This window comes from Bombina bombina, chromosome 1, assembly GCF_027579735.1.
Source record: "Bombina bombina isolate aBomBom1 chromosome 1, aBomBom1.pri, whole genome shotgun sequence".
NCBI lineage: Eukaryota > Metazoa > Chordata > Amphibia > Anura > Bombinatoridae > Bombina > Bombina bombina.
In genome coordinates this window covers 989,318,965-989,332,842 of record NC_069499.1, presented here as the reverse complement: position 1 = coordinate 989,332,842, position 13,878 = coordinate 989,318,965, and positions in this window count along the sequence as shown.

The window sequence follows — 13,878 nt, the reverse complement described above, 5'->3', positions numbered from 1 at the left end:
TCCCTTTCTTTCCAGGGTAATAAATTATTTGGTTCTCAGTTGGATTCTATTATCTCAACTGTTACTGGAGGGAAAGGAACTTGATAAAAAATCTAAAGGTAAATTTAGGTCTAATAATCATTTTCGTTCCTTTCGTCACAACAAGGAACAAAAGCCTGATCCTTCATCCTCAGGAGCGGTATCAGTTTGGAAACCATCTCCAGTCTGGAATAAATCCAAGCCTTTTAGAAAACCAAAGCCGGCTCCCAAGTCCACATGAAGGTGCGGCCCTCATTCCAGCTCAGCTGGTAGGGGGCAGATTACGTTTTTTCAAAGAAATTTGGTTCAATTCCGTTCACAATCTCTGGATTCAGAACATTGTTTCAGAAGGGTACAGAATTGGCTTCAAGATAAGGCCTCCTGCAAAGAGATTTTTTCTTTCCCGTGTCCCAGTAAACCTAGAGAAGGCTCAAGCATTTCTGAAATGTGTTTCAGATCTAGAGTTGGCTGGAGTAATTATGCCAGTTCCAGTTCTGGAACAGGGGCTGGGGTTTTATTCAAATCTCTTCATTGTACCAAAGAAGGAGAATTCCTTCAGACCAGTTCTGGATCTAAAAATATTGAATCGTTATGTAAGGATACCAACATTCAAGATGGTAACTATATAGACTATCCTGCCTTTTGTTCAGCAAGAGCATTATATGTCCACAATAGATTTACAGGATGCATATCTGCATATTCCGATTCATCCAGATCACTTTCAGTTTCTGAGATTCTCTTTCCTAGACAAGCATTACCAGTTTGTGGCTCTACCGTTTGGCCTAGCTACAGCTCCAAGAATTTTTACAAAGGTTCTCGGTGCCCTTCTGTCTGTAATCAGAGAACAGGGTATTGTGGTATTTCCTTATTTGGACGATATCTTGGTACTTGCTCAGTTTTCACATTTAGCAGAATCTCATACGAATCGACTTGTGTTGTTTCTTCAAGATCATGGTTGGAGGATCAATTTACCAAAAAGTTCATTGATTCCTCAGACAAGGGTAACCTTTTTAGGTTTCCAGATAGATTCAGTGTCCATGACTCTGTCACTAACGGACAAGAGACGTCTAAAATTGATATCAGCATGTCGAAACCTTCAGTCACAATCATTCCCTTCGGTAGCTTTATGCATGGAAATTCTAGGTCTTATGACTGCAGCATCGGACGCGATCCCCTTTGCTCGTTTTCACATGCGACCTCTTCAGCTCTGTATGCTGAACCAGTGGTGCAGGGATTACACAAAGATATCTCAATAAATATCTTTAACACCGATTGTACGACACTCTCTGATGTGGTGGACAGATCACCATCATTTAGTTCAGAGGGCTTCTTTTGTTCTTCCGACCTGGACTGTAATTTCAACAGATGCAAGACAGGTTGGGGAGCTGTTTGGGGGTCTCTGACAGCACAAGGGGTTTGGGAATCGCAGGTGGTGAGATTACCGATCAATATTTTGGAACTCCGTGCAATTTTCAGAGCTCTTCAGTCATGGCCTCTTCTGAAGAGAGAATCGTTCATTTGTTTTCAGACAGACAATGTCACAACTGTGGCATACATCAATCATCAAGGAGGGACTCACAGTCCTCTGGCTATGAAGGAAGTATCTCGAATTCTGGTATGGGCGGAATCCAGCTCCTGTCTAGTTTCTGCGGTTCATATCCCAGGTATAGACAATTGGGAAGCGGATTATCTCAGCCGCCAAACGTTACATCCGGGCGAATGGTCTCTTTACCCAGAGGTATTTCTTCAGATTGTTCAAATGTGGGGACTTCCAGAAATAGATCTGATGGCCTCTCATCTAAACAAGAAACTTCCCAGGTATCTGTCCAGATCCAGGGATCCTCAAGCGGAAGCAGTGGATGCATTGTCACTTCCTTGGAAGTATCATCCTGCCTATATCTTTCCGCCTTCTTCTTCCAAGAGTAATCTCCAAGATTCTGAAGGAATGCTCGTTTGTTCTGCTGGTAGCTCCAGCATGGCCTCACAGGTTTTGGTATGCGGATCTTGTCCGGATGGCCTCTTGCCAACCGTGGACTCTTCCGTTAAGACCAGACCTTTTGTCGCAAGGTCCTTTTTTCCATCAGGATCTCAAATCCTTAAATTTAAAGGTATGGAGATTGAACGCTTGATTCTTAGTCAAAGAGGTTTCTCTGACTCTGTGATTAATACTATGTTACAGGCTCGTAAATCTGTATCTAGGGAGATATATTATAGAGTCTGGAAGACTTATATTTCTTGGTGTCTTTCTCATCATTTTTCCTGGCATTCTTTTAGAATTCCGAGAATTTTACAGTGTCTTCAGGATGGTTTGGATAAAGGTTTGTCTGCAAGTTCCTTGAAAGGACAAATCTCTGCTCTTTCTGTTCTTTTTCACAGAAAGATTGCTAATCTTCCTGATATTCATTGTTTTGTACAAGCTTTGGTTCGTATAAAACCTGTCATTAAGTAAATTTCTCCTCCTTGGAGTTTGAATTTGGTTCTGGGGGCTCTTCAAGCTCCTCCGTATGAACCTATGCATTCATTGGACATCAAATTACTTTCTTGGAAAGTTTTATTCCTTTTGGCCATCTCTTCTGCCAGACGAGTTTCTGAATTATCTGCTCTTTCTTGTGAGTCTCCTTTTCTGATTTTTCATCAGGATAAGGCGGTGTTGCGAACTTCTTTTAAATTTTTACCTAAGGTTGTGAATTCTAACAACATTAGTAGAGAAATTGTGGTTCCTTCATTGTGTCCTAATCCTAAGAATTCTAAGGAGAGATCATTGCATTCTTTGGATGTAGTTAGAGCTTTGAAATATTATGTTGAAGCTACTAAGAATTTCCGAAAGACTTCTAGTCTATTTGTTATCTTTTCCGGTTCTAGGTCAGAAGGCCTCTGCCATTTCTTTGGCATCTTGGTTGAAATCTTTAATTCATCATGCTTATGTCGAGTCGGGTAAAACTCCGCCTCAAAGGATTACAGCTCATTCTACTAGGTCAGTTTCTACTTCCTGGGCGTTTAGGAATGATGCTTCGGTTGATCAGATTTGCAAAGCAGCAACTTGGTCTTCTTTGCATACTTTTACTAAATTCTACCATTTTGATGTGTTTTCTTCTTCTGAAGCTGTTTTTGGTAGAGAAGTACTTCAGGCAGCTGTTTCAGTTTGAATCTTCTGCTTATTATTTCAGTTTTTTTCATTTAATCTTTATTTTGGGTGTGGATTATTTTTCAGCGGAATTGGCTGTCTTTATTTTATCCCTCCCTCTCTAGTGACTCTTGCATGGAAAGATCCACATCTTGGGTAGTCATTATCCCATACGTCACTAGCTCATGGACTCTTGCTAATTACATGAAAGAAAACATTATTTATGTAAGAACTTACCTGATAAATTCATTTCTTTCATATTAGCAAGAGTCCATGAGGCCCACCCTTTTTTTGTGGTGGTTATGATTTTTTTTGTATAAAGCACAATTATTCCAATTCCTTATTTTTTATGCTTTCACACTTTTTTCTTATCACCCCACTTCTTGGCTATTCGTTAAACTGATTTGTGGGTGTGGTGAGGGGTGTATTTATAGGCATTTTGAGGTTTGGGAAACTTTGCCCCTCCTGGTAGGAATGTATATCCCATACGTCACTAGCTCATGGACTCTTGCTAATATGAAAGAAATGGATTTATCAGGTAAGTTCTTACATAAATTATGTTTTTTATATCTCTTCAAAACAACATAATTGTGGCTTTATTTAAGAAGCTGTGGAAGCAGCTTTCGAGCGTTTTCGGCAGCAATCTATAAGCCAACTCACACCCAATACACCCAGCCAGCATTGTCTGCACTATTGGTTAGTGCTCCAGACTTGTGATTGTTTGTCCACGGTGTGAGAGCAAGTGCGTCCTGGAGTGGGAGATGTTTATCAGAGTTACTGGGCCATTCGAGCACCTTCTTGTTTTTTATATTATAATAACACAGTAGATAAGGTTGAAAACAGAGTACAAAGAGTATAAACTTTACAGATACTCTTTTTATAATAAAAAAAGCCAAGTGAACTGACAGTAACACCTTTAAAACCCCTATCTATATGACACAAGTAATCAAGCTTATTTTTTTCTTTTCAAAATGTAACATTTTTATTGGTGTTAAATCCCATTTGCCATTTACCAGTCCATTATTTAATTTCTTTTGGAAATCTTCTGGCATCTGTTCTGTCTTTGAACTATACATATGTAGTTGTCACTTTCAAAGCATCACTGTGAGATGGACATGTAACTAAATGGTTAAATGTTGCTGTTTTCATGGGAGCAGGAGGAAGAAGCCTACTATTTACAACTATTAATCAATGCTTTATGCAAATGATTTAGTATTGTATTGTATTTTGTGTGTTTCTTATCAAACATTAGCAGAAATGCTATGAAAAAAAGAAAGAAAAGAAGGTACGTCATTGTATTGCATATGTTTGATAAGTTATTTATGTTCATGAATATTGTAGCAGAATTTACAATTAATTGTTGTTAATTATTTTAATGAATTGCTTCTAATTTATTCTATTCCCAAGATGCTATCTGGGTAAGTACAAAGCACATAGAAATTGATTGATTAGACGCATGTGTATAAAACTTATTTGCCTTTATCCCAAGAAAAGACAGAAAAAATTACTCCCTACTATTCCTAATGTTGCATATGAATTTGTATATATATATATATATATATATATATATATATATATATATATATATATATATATATATATATATATATATATATATAGTATATATATACTGTTACAGATGTTCCAAGATGTTTTAGGAGTTTCACTGCAGCCATATATGTATAGTCTGAGGGGGCAGTAGGTGAATGAGAGTGTACTTTTAATACAGAAAGTTTGTTTATTTCAGGGTCAAATTTCAGTGGATGACCCACACAAATTATATATTGGTTTTTTTTTCAGCAGGCCCAGCAGATATATACTACTATTATATTTATAATTCATGGCATGCGAGATAGCAGCAGCAAAAACTGTAAAAATTTGTTTTTGTCTAGATTTTAGTAAATAATATTGAAAATGGCCCAGTGACCACTGCTGTTACTGTAATCAGCTGACTATACAAAGACAATTTATATATTTAAGAGAGGGCATTGTCTACTAGACAATACACTTTATTAGGGGGTCTCTAGAAATCCCCAAGTGTTTTTTTTTTTTCGAAGAGATGATTCTCTTTTAATTAAGAGGTCTTAGAAATGTGTAGCTGCTAACAGAGCTGAGTTTGAAGGGTTAAAATAACCTCCCACTCATTCAGTTCCCTTGCATTTACACTAAGCTTCCGTATTCTTTCTGTTTTGTGACGCAGCCATGTGCATACGTCGTGATGTCACCAGCTATCCCATGAAGCCTGGGAGTGCCTCCCACTAGGCCACCAATGATCCCCAGGCTGCAATGTGGGGATTGCTGAAACAACATTTTAACAGCAATACCCCTGCATGCCGAAAAGGGCTCATCATGCGCCTGCAGGCTGCTATGTGCATGATGAGCTATAGATCGTAATGCGCATCAAAAGGGTTGTTTATTTTTGCTTACTAAAGTCAAAGTTTATTTAAAGGGACAGTCTAGTATAAAATAAACTTTCATGATTCAGATAGAGAATGTAATTTTAAACAATTTTCCAATTTACTTTTATCACAAAATTTGCTTTGTTCTCTTGGTATTCTTAGTTGAAAGCTTAACCTAGGAGGTTCATATGCTAATTTCTTAGACCTTGAAGGCCACCTCTTTTCAGAATGCATTTTAACAGTTTTTCACCACTAGAGGGTGTTAGTTCATGTTTTTCATATAGATAACACTGTGCTCATGCATGTGAAGTTATCTGGGAGCATTCGCTGATTGGCTAAACTGCAAGTCTATCAAAAGAACTGAAACAAAGGGGCAGTTTGCAGAGGCTTAGATACAAGATAATCACAGAGGTTAAAAGTATATTAATATAACTGTGTTGGTTATGCAAAACTGGGAAATGGGTAATAAAGGGATTATCTATCTTTTAAAACAATGAAAATTCTGGTGTAGACTGTCCCTTTAATGTATTTGATGTTGGGTCTCAACAAGTAGAGACTACTGTATATGCATTTCTTTATTTAACCAAGGAATGCATATGAAATGTGCTTTTCACTGAGGTAGACTTTTCTCAAGAATATAATTCTGATGTCCCCTAAAAAAGAACAGTCCCAGCTCTGAAATTCTGGACGATCCCTCTCTAAACTAGAAATGTGACAACTACAGATGCACATTTTGGCTTTCTATGAGCTTCATCAGTGAGGTGTGGTCATGTCCTTGACGGAATACTGGGCAAAAGAAAGACAAATTTAAGTATAATAAATAACCTTTATTTTTTTAATGCAAAGAGGAGTGTTAAAAACTGGCAAATCAGTGAACTAATTGTGTTTTTTCTATTCAAGTTGCTAGATTACTTGATGGTACTTGCATCCTTCATATCACATCCCCTATGATACCTTCTAAAGCAAAATTTTGAAATTAACTTGCAAATCTTCTTTTTTCAGTCATTGTTCAATATATGAACAGGTGATTCACCACTAGTGTTCTTATAAATCTCTGCCCCCTTACTACCACTCTAAAGTGCCCTGTTTCTAACCCCCCCCCTCATAGGTGTTTCTCTGATACCCTGTGTTACTATACACATTTTGCTTCTAATGATTAGGTCTTTTTCCCTCTGTAAATAATATACAAAAATAATGTCTGTAAGTGAGTGTTCTCCCATTGGTTGGTTGTAGCTCCTTTTTTGGTGAAGGTCTGTAAAAGTTTGGGAAAGATATCATGAAGGTTGATGTAAAGTATACAAAACACCATTTATACAAACATTTTTATTTCCCAACTTTGAATCTGAAATCTCTTGCAAACATGAAAATACTACATTCTTATCTTACCTTAAAGGGACCTGAAACCCAAAAATTATCTTTCACGATTCAGATAGAGAATACAATTTTAAACAACTTTCCAATTTACTTCTATTATTTAATTTGCTTCCTTCTCCTGTTATTCTTTGCTAAAAGGTTTATCTATGAAAGCTCAGGAGCAGCAGAGAACCTAGGTTCTAGCTGCTGATTGGTCGCTGCATATATATATATATATATATATACCGATTGTCATTGGCTCACCCATGTGAAACCAGTAGTGCATTGCTGCTCCTTCAAAAAATGATAGCAAGAGCATAAAACAAATTATATAATAGAAGTAAATTAGAAAGTTGTTTAAAATTGTATTCTCTATCTGAATCATTAAAGAAAATGTTGGGGTTTCATGTCCTTTTAACCCCTTATTGACATGCGTCGTACAGGGTACGTCGCACACAACCTGGTCTTTAAAGACCAGCGACGTACCCTGTACGACGTTGGGGATTAAAGCGGCTGGAAGCGATCCTGATCGCTTCCAGGCGCTTTACGGTTATTGCAGTGATGCCTCGATATCGAGGCATCCTGCAATAAAAAATTTTCCCCCATCCGATGCAGAGAGAGCTGCACCGGCATCGATGGCCGCAATCGTTGGTGGGTGGGAGCCGACGTGGGAGGCAGGTGGGCGGCCATCGATGGAAGACTGAAGAGAGAGGGGGGCGGGGTTGTTGGGAGCATGCACGGGCGCGTGCACAGGGCACGGGGGGCGGCGGGCAGGTGCACGGGGAGGGAGCGGGTGGGAACCGAAAATGTGGATTGATAAGTGGGAGAAAGGGGGGGGGGAAGAGCAGAAAATTATAATTGTAAGGGATTTGGGAGGGGTGGTGGTTGGTCTATGGTGGGGGGGGAAGCTACACTACAGAAAAAATAAAAAAATAAAAAAAAGGTATTTTATTCTAAACTGGGTACTGGCAGACAGCTGCCAATACCCAAGATGGCTCCCAGTAAGGTAGAGGGGGAGGGTTAGAGAGCTGTTTGGGGGGATCAGGGAGGTTGGGGGCTAAGGGGGGATTCCTACACAGCAGTATATGTAAATATGCTATACAAATTTTTTATTTTTTTTAAATATACCTTTTATTTTAGTACTGGCAAACTTTCTGCCAGTACTTAAGATGGTGGGGACAATTGTGGGATGGGGGAGGGAAGAGAGCTGTTTGGGAGGGATCCTGGGGTGTGATGTGTCAGATGGGAGGCTGATCTCTACGCTAAAATTAAAATTAACCCTGCAAGCTCCCTACAAGCTACCTAATTAACACCTGCACTGCTGGGCATAATACATGTGTGGTGCGCAGCGGCATTTAGCGGCCTTATAATTACCAAAAAGCAACGCCAAAGCCATATATGTCTGCTATTTCTGAACAAAGGGGATCCCAGAGAAGCATTTACAATCATTTATGCCATACTTGCAAAAGTTGTTTGTAAATAATTTCAGTGAGAAACCTAAAATTGTGAAAAATTTTACGTTTTTTTTTATTTGATCACATTTAGCGGTGAAATGGTAGCATGAAATATACCAAGATAGGCCTAGATCAATACTTGGGGTTGTCTACTACACTACACTAAAGCTAAAATTAACCCTACAAGCTCCCTACATGCTCCCTAAATAACCCCTGCACTGCTGGGCATAATACACGTGTGATGCGCAGTGGCATTTAGCGGCCTTCTAATTACCAAAAAGCAATGCCAAAGTCATATATGTCTGCTATTTTTGAACAAAGGGGATCCCAGAGAAGCATTTACAACCATTTATGCCATAATTGCGCAAGTTGTTTGTAAATAATTTCAGTGAGAAACTTAAAGTTTGTGAAAATATTTGGGAAAAAGTGAACAATTTTTTTTATTTGATCGCATTTGGCGGTGAAATGGTGCCATGAAATATACCAAAATGGGCCTAGATCAATATTTTGGGATGTCTTCTAAAAAAAAAAATATACATGTCAATGGCTATTCAGGGATTCCTGAAAGATATCAGTGTTCCAATGTAACTAGCGCTAATTTTGAAAAAAAGGGGTTTGGAAATAGCAAAGTGCTATTTGTATTTATGGCCCTATAACTTGCAAAAAAAGCAAAGAACATGTAAACATTGGGTATTTCTAAACTCAGGACAAAATTTAGAAACTATTTAGCATATGGGTTTTTTTTTGGTGGTTGTAGATGTGTAACAGATTTTGGGGGTCAAAGTTAGAAAAAGTGTGTGTTTTTTTTTCATTTTTTCCTCATATTTTATAATTCTTTTTATAGTAAGTGATAAGTTGTGATGAAAATAATGGTATCTTTAGAAAGTCCATTTAATGGCGAGAAAAACGGTGTATATTATGTGTGGGTACAGTAAATGAGTAAGAGGAAAATTACAGCTAAACACAAACACCGCAAAAATGTAAAAATAGCCCTGGTCCTTCAGGGAAAGAAATTGAAAAATGGCCTTGTCCTTAAGGGGTTAAACTGATTTGGTGGCTTTCCATATTGATTGTAATTGTTTGAAAATGATGATTAGCCAGGGGAACTACTGCAAAAATAAAATGTAATAACGAGTTAGAGAGTTTTATTTTTGCATTAGAACATCCTTTAAACTACTCACTAAGGGCTTGATTATAAAAAAACTCGCTGCCATGGAAAGAATTCACACAAAATTTTGGGGATTTTGTAAAACTCTATTTTTTAATATAAGAGTCTCTTCTTTACATACAGAATCCTGCATAGCCAGAAAAAGATCTCTCAGGGTTTTAAAATTCTTTGAGGGACCTTACCATACTGACAAGACATTTTAGATAATCTCATCTGAGCATTTAGCATTAGATCATCAGACACTTAGTTGTGATAAAAAAAATTATTTTATCTGCTCTGTTTTCTGAAATAAATGTTTTAGCCTCTACCGTTGTGGTTGTAAGGGTTGTTAACACACCCTGAACTCAAAAATACTGACCAGAATTTGCAAGCCAGTGACATTTTTTTTATGTCCAGTGCTCTTTAGAGCAAGAAGAGAGAGAAGGGGGGGGTATAAAAATAGATAGTAGATGATGAAGCCACTCCAGTACCCCTTTTCATACTTCCATACTTATATGGTATTTAAATTCATAATCAACCCAACATTTTATGGTCATCTGAAATCTAGAAGATTACTTGTTGCTTTTAGGACTTATCTTCTAAAATGGGATTTTTACAGTTCTGAGTCTGACATTATAAACTGTGAAACCGCTTCACTGCAATATTGTGGCCACAATAATGTTGTAGAAACAGGATTGCACTTTGGTGAACAGCGGTTTTCAAAAGTAAACATACCTTTTTACCAGTCTTTTTAAAGGGATTGTGCCTTTCTTACCAAAAGTCAAAACACGTTCACAACAGTGCATTTTACAGTTCTTCCGGTTACATTATTGAACTCCCTGTAACAAAGGCACCAATCCCATTTAAGAGTTCAGTAATGTAGTCACAGGAACAGGAAAACACATTAAGCTAAATTATGAGGGGATTGGTATTTTGCACTCCCTCTTGTGCGTTAACTTAGCTAGAAGTAAGCTTTTTGTGCATGTCGGACAGCACATGTATTTCGTGTTGAGAATAAAATGTTTTTGCGTGAGTGCTAACCCAACGCGTTAAAAAAATCAAAGTTAGAATATCGCGACTGCATTAACTTATTCCGTCATATAAATCAATGGAGCAAGGAAAGTAGTAAAAAACCTAACACTCATATGAGCGCGTTTACTCAAGTGCTCTAACCCGATATGTAATATGAATAGTTAACATTCCAATGTTCTTCACATAGCAGAATATGTTCTATTTATTCATAAATATATATATATATATATATATATATATATATATATATATATATATATATATATATATATGAATTTTTGGTTTTATATATTTATATACATACATATTTATATTAAAAAAAAATATATTCTGCTATACTGTGTAACATTTTATTTAAAATTAATATGGCATTAATAAACTTTAACATGTTTTCATCTACAACGTACTTGACTTGCAAAGGGCTCCAATTATATATAAATTATAATTATATATGTGTGTGTGTATATATATATATATATATTTATATATATATATATATGTGTGTGTGTGTGTATATATATATATATATATATATATATATATATATATATATATATATACATAAACGTGTATTTATTTGTTCCTATGAGTATATATGTCTGTAAATACATATATACACATATAAATACATATGTGTATATATATATATATATATATATATATATATATATATATATATATATATATATATATATATATATATATATATATATATATTTCCCATGTGTATCTGCACTCTCAATCCAAAAGTAGTCAGCAACCAGAGTGCTTAGTCAAAATTTGAATAAGTATCCACAAGTAAGGACTGCACTCGCTGGATTCAGTTAAATAATAAATTATTTATTCAATGGTGACGTTTCGGGGTTCGCAGACCCCTTCCTCAGACCCAACACAGTGCACAAGAAACAAAGTGACTTTAAACACAATAAACCCCTCCCATCTTACATTGCAAGAAATTGCACCAAAACTGTATCCATGGAGATCAGATGGTTACCTGGCAACCATAATACACAAATCACTAAGGCACATAATACCAATGGTGTGATTATCACATCTAATCATAGTGATTAACTGTTAACAAGACCAAAGAAACAAAAGTGACATAAGTTTTTTAACACCTATGTATAGAAAAACTGTGAGAACATCATTCTTATAATAGATAATAAATAGTTCAGTAAATCATATCAACCCAAAATCAATAGAATAAATAAACAAATAAATAAACAGACCCCTTGACAGTCAGGCCAGTCCAATAAAGCAAACTATAGCATATATAATCAAGTTTAGATACTAATATGTGTAGTCTTTCTCAGAGACATTAGGCACCAATGCTTGTTGGGCAGTTGAAATAATACTTTGGTTTGCGTGTCATAGCTTTACTGTATGCGTTTTATACACGGATAGAGCCAGCAGTCTATGCAATTAAAAAACAACCGTTTCACTTTAATACGTTCATAAAGCCCATAACCACTGATCAATGAGCTAAAGGGTCAATAAATCATAAAAATGACTGTAGTGGATCCTAATATAATATGGGATACTTACTAATTTGCATACTGGTTTCTATTAGTAGATCCCGAACTCTGTAGCTGGTTTCAGCTGCTGCGCTTGTTCTATGTGTCTGGAGTGAGTCAATTGGGCGCAAGTTACAGGACCGGCCAATCGGCGGCTTGTTTACCACACTGCATGGCTCATTAGCATATAGTGACATCATAGGAGCTAGGAGCTAGTCTCCGCAATAGCGTGGCTCATTTGCATATTCAGACATTATATTTCACAGCCTAGCTGTCAGTGGTATTTACACTCTGAGCACTCTGATCATAGATTATGTAATGGAGCATAGCTCCTACTAGACACACCATGTATGTGATTCTTCCTTATAGTATCTTAACAGGGCAGACTTAGAAAATGCATCAAGCCCCCATCCAATAATAGATCAATTTGTCACCTGCATTTATCTTTATGTAGTAATGAGTCTTGCGATGTTGTAGTGGATAGCAGGAGATATTCAATCAACGGTATGGTGGTCCATGTTACAGTGTGTAGCTAACACTAATATCGTATGTATATCAGTACTGCAAAATGGCACATGCTTATAGGGGTATGTGATGTAACCAGTCACTATTCAGAGTCTATCTATTGTAATATTTTGGATAAATAGATTGGGTGCCCTATTAAGGTATGCTATTCCAATTATCACTATACCTCATACATTAATACATTACATGATGTGTCAAGAATTAGAATACAGAAATAAAGGCACTGCAGAACAACCAGTAGCAAGGCACTTTCTGGAGGCAAACCACAAAGTGACGGACCTACGGTTCCTTCTTATAGATCATGAAGCATGGAGGTGATCGGGCTTGAAACGCGATGGATATATCGGTTGGGAACTCTACATCCACATGGCCTAAATATGTCAAATGACTGGCACTGTTACCTTTAAACCCATGGAATATGGGTAAGTACTGTTATGTTGATGTGGGTTGGTTGCTTAGATCAGAGTACATAACCATGCCATAGTGGGGTATACTCTAGATCTGACCCAATAAATCCCAGTCCAAACATTGACCATAAGTACACAATCTACTAACTCTGAACTACAGGCTGAACAGAGGGTATGCCAGAATAAAGTGGGTTCAAGCAAGGGGACAGATCTCTTTTATTGACAATATAATAATTTTTCCAATACGGTTGATGTCTGCCTCCTGGTCTTAATACTGGTTTGATACTAATCCTACTTCCGATAACACTATCCCTAACAACGATGATCATATGACTATAAGGTTATTTTTACACAAGTAAATGTACACTGACTAAACAGTCAATAGTGTAATCACGAAATGCTATAGTGATGATGGATTGTACGAGACTGTGACATGCACTATTTTACCATGATTGCCATTGTGATAGGACAGACCAATGATTATCCATGAGGTCTGTAACTTAATACCCCCTAGGTTGGGGAGGCACATGGCATATAACCGGTTATATCTCCAATTTCTGTATTCTAATTCTTGACACATCATGGAATGTATTAATGTATGAGGTATAGTGATAATTAGAATAGCATATCTTAATAGGGCACCCAATCTATTTATCCAGAAAATTACAATAGATAGACTATGAATAGTGACTGGTTACATGACATACCCCTATAAGCATGTGCCATTTTGCAGTACTGATATACATACGATATTAGTGTTAGCTACACACTGTAACATGGACCACCATACCGTTGATAGAATATCTCCTGCTATCCACTACAACATTGCATGACTCATTACTACATAAACATAAATGCAGGTGACAAATTGATCTATTATGGGATGGGGGCTTGATGCATTTTCC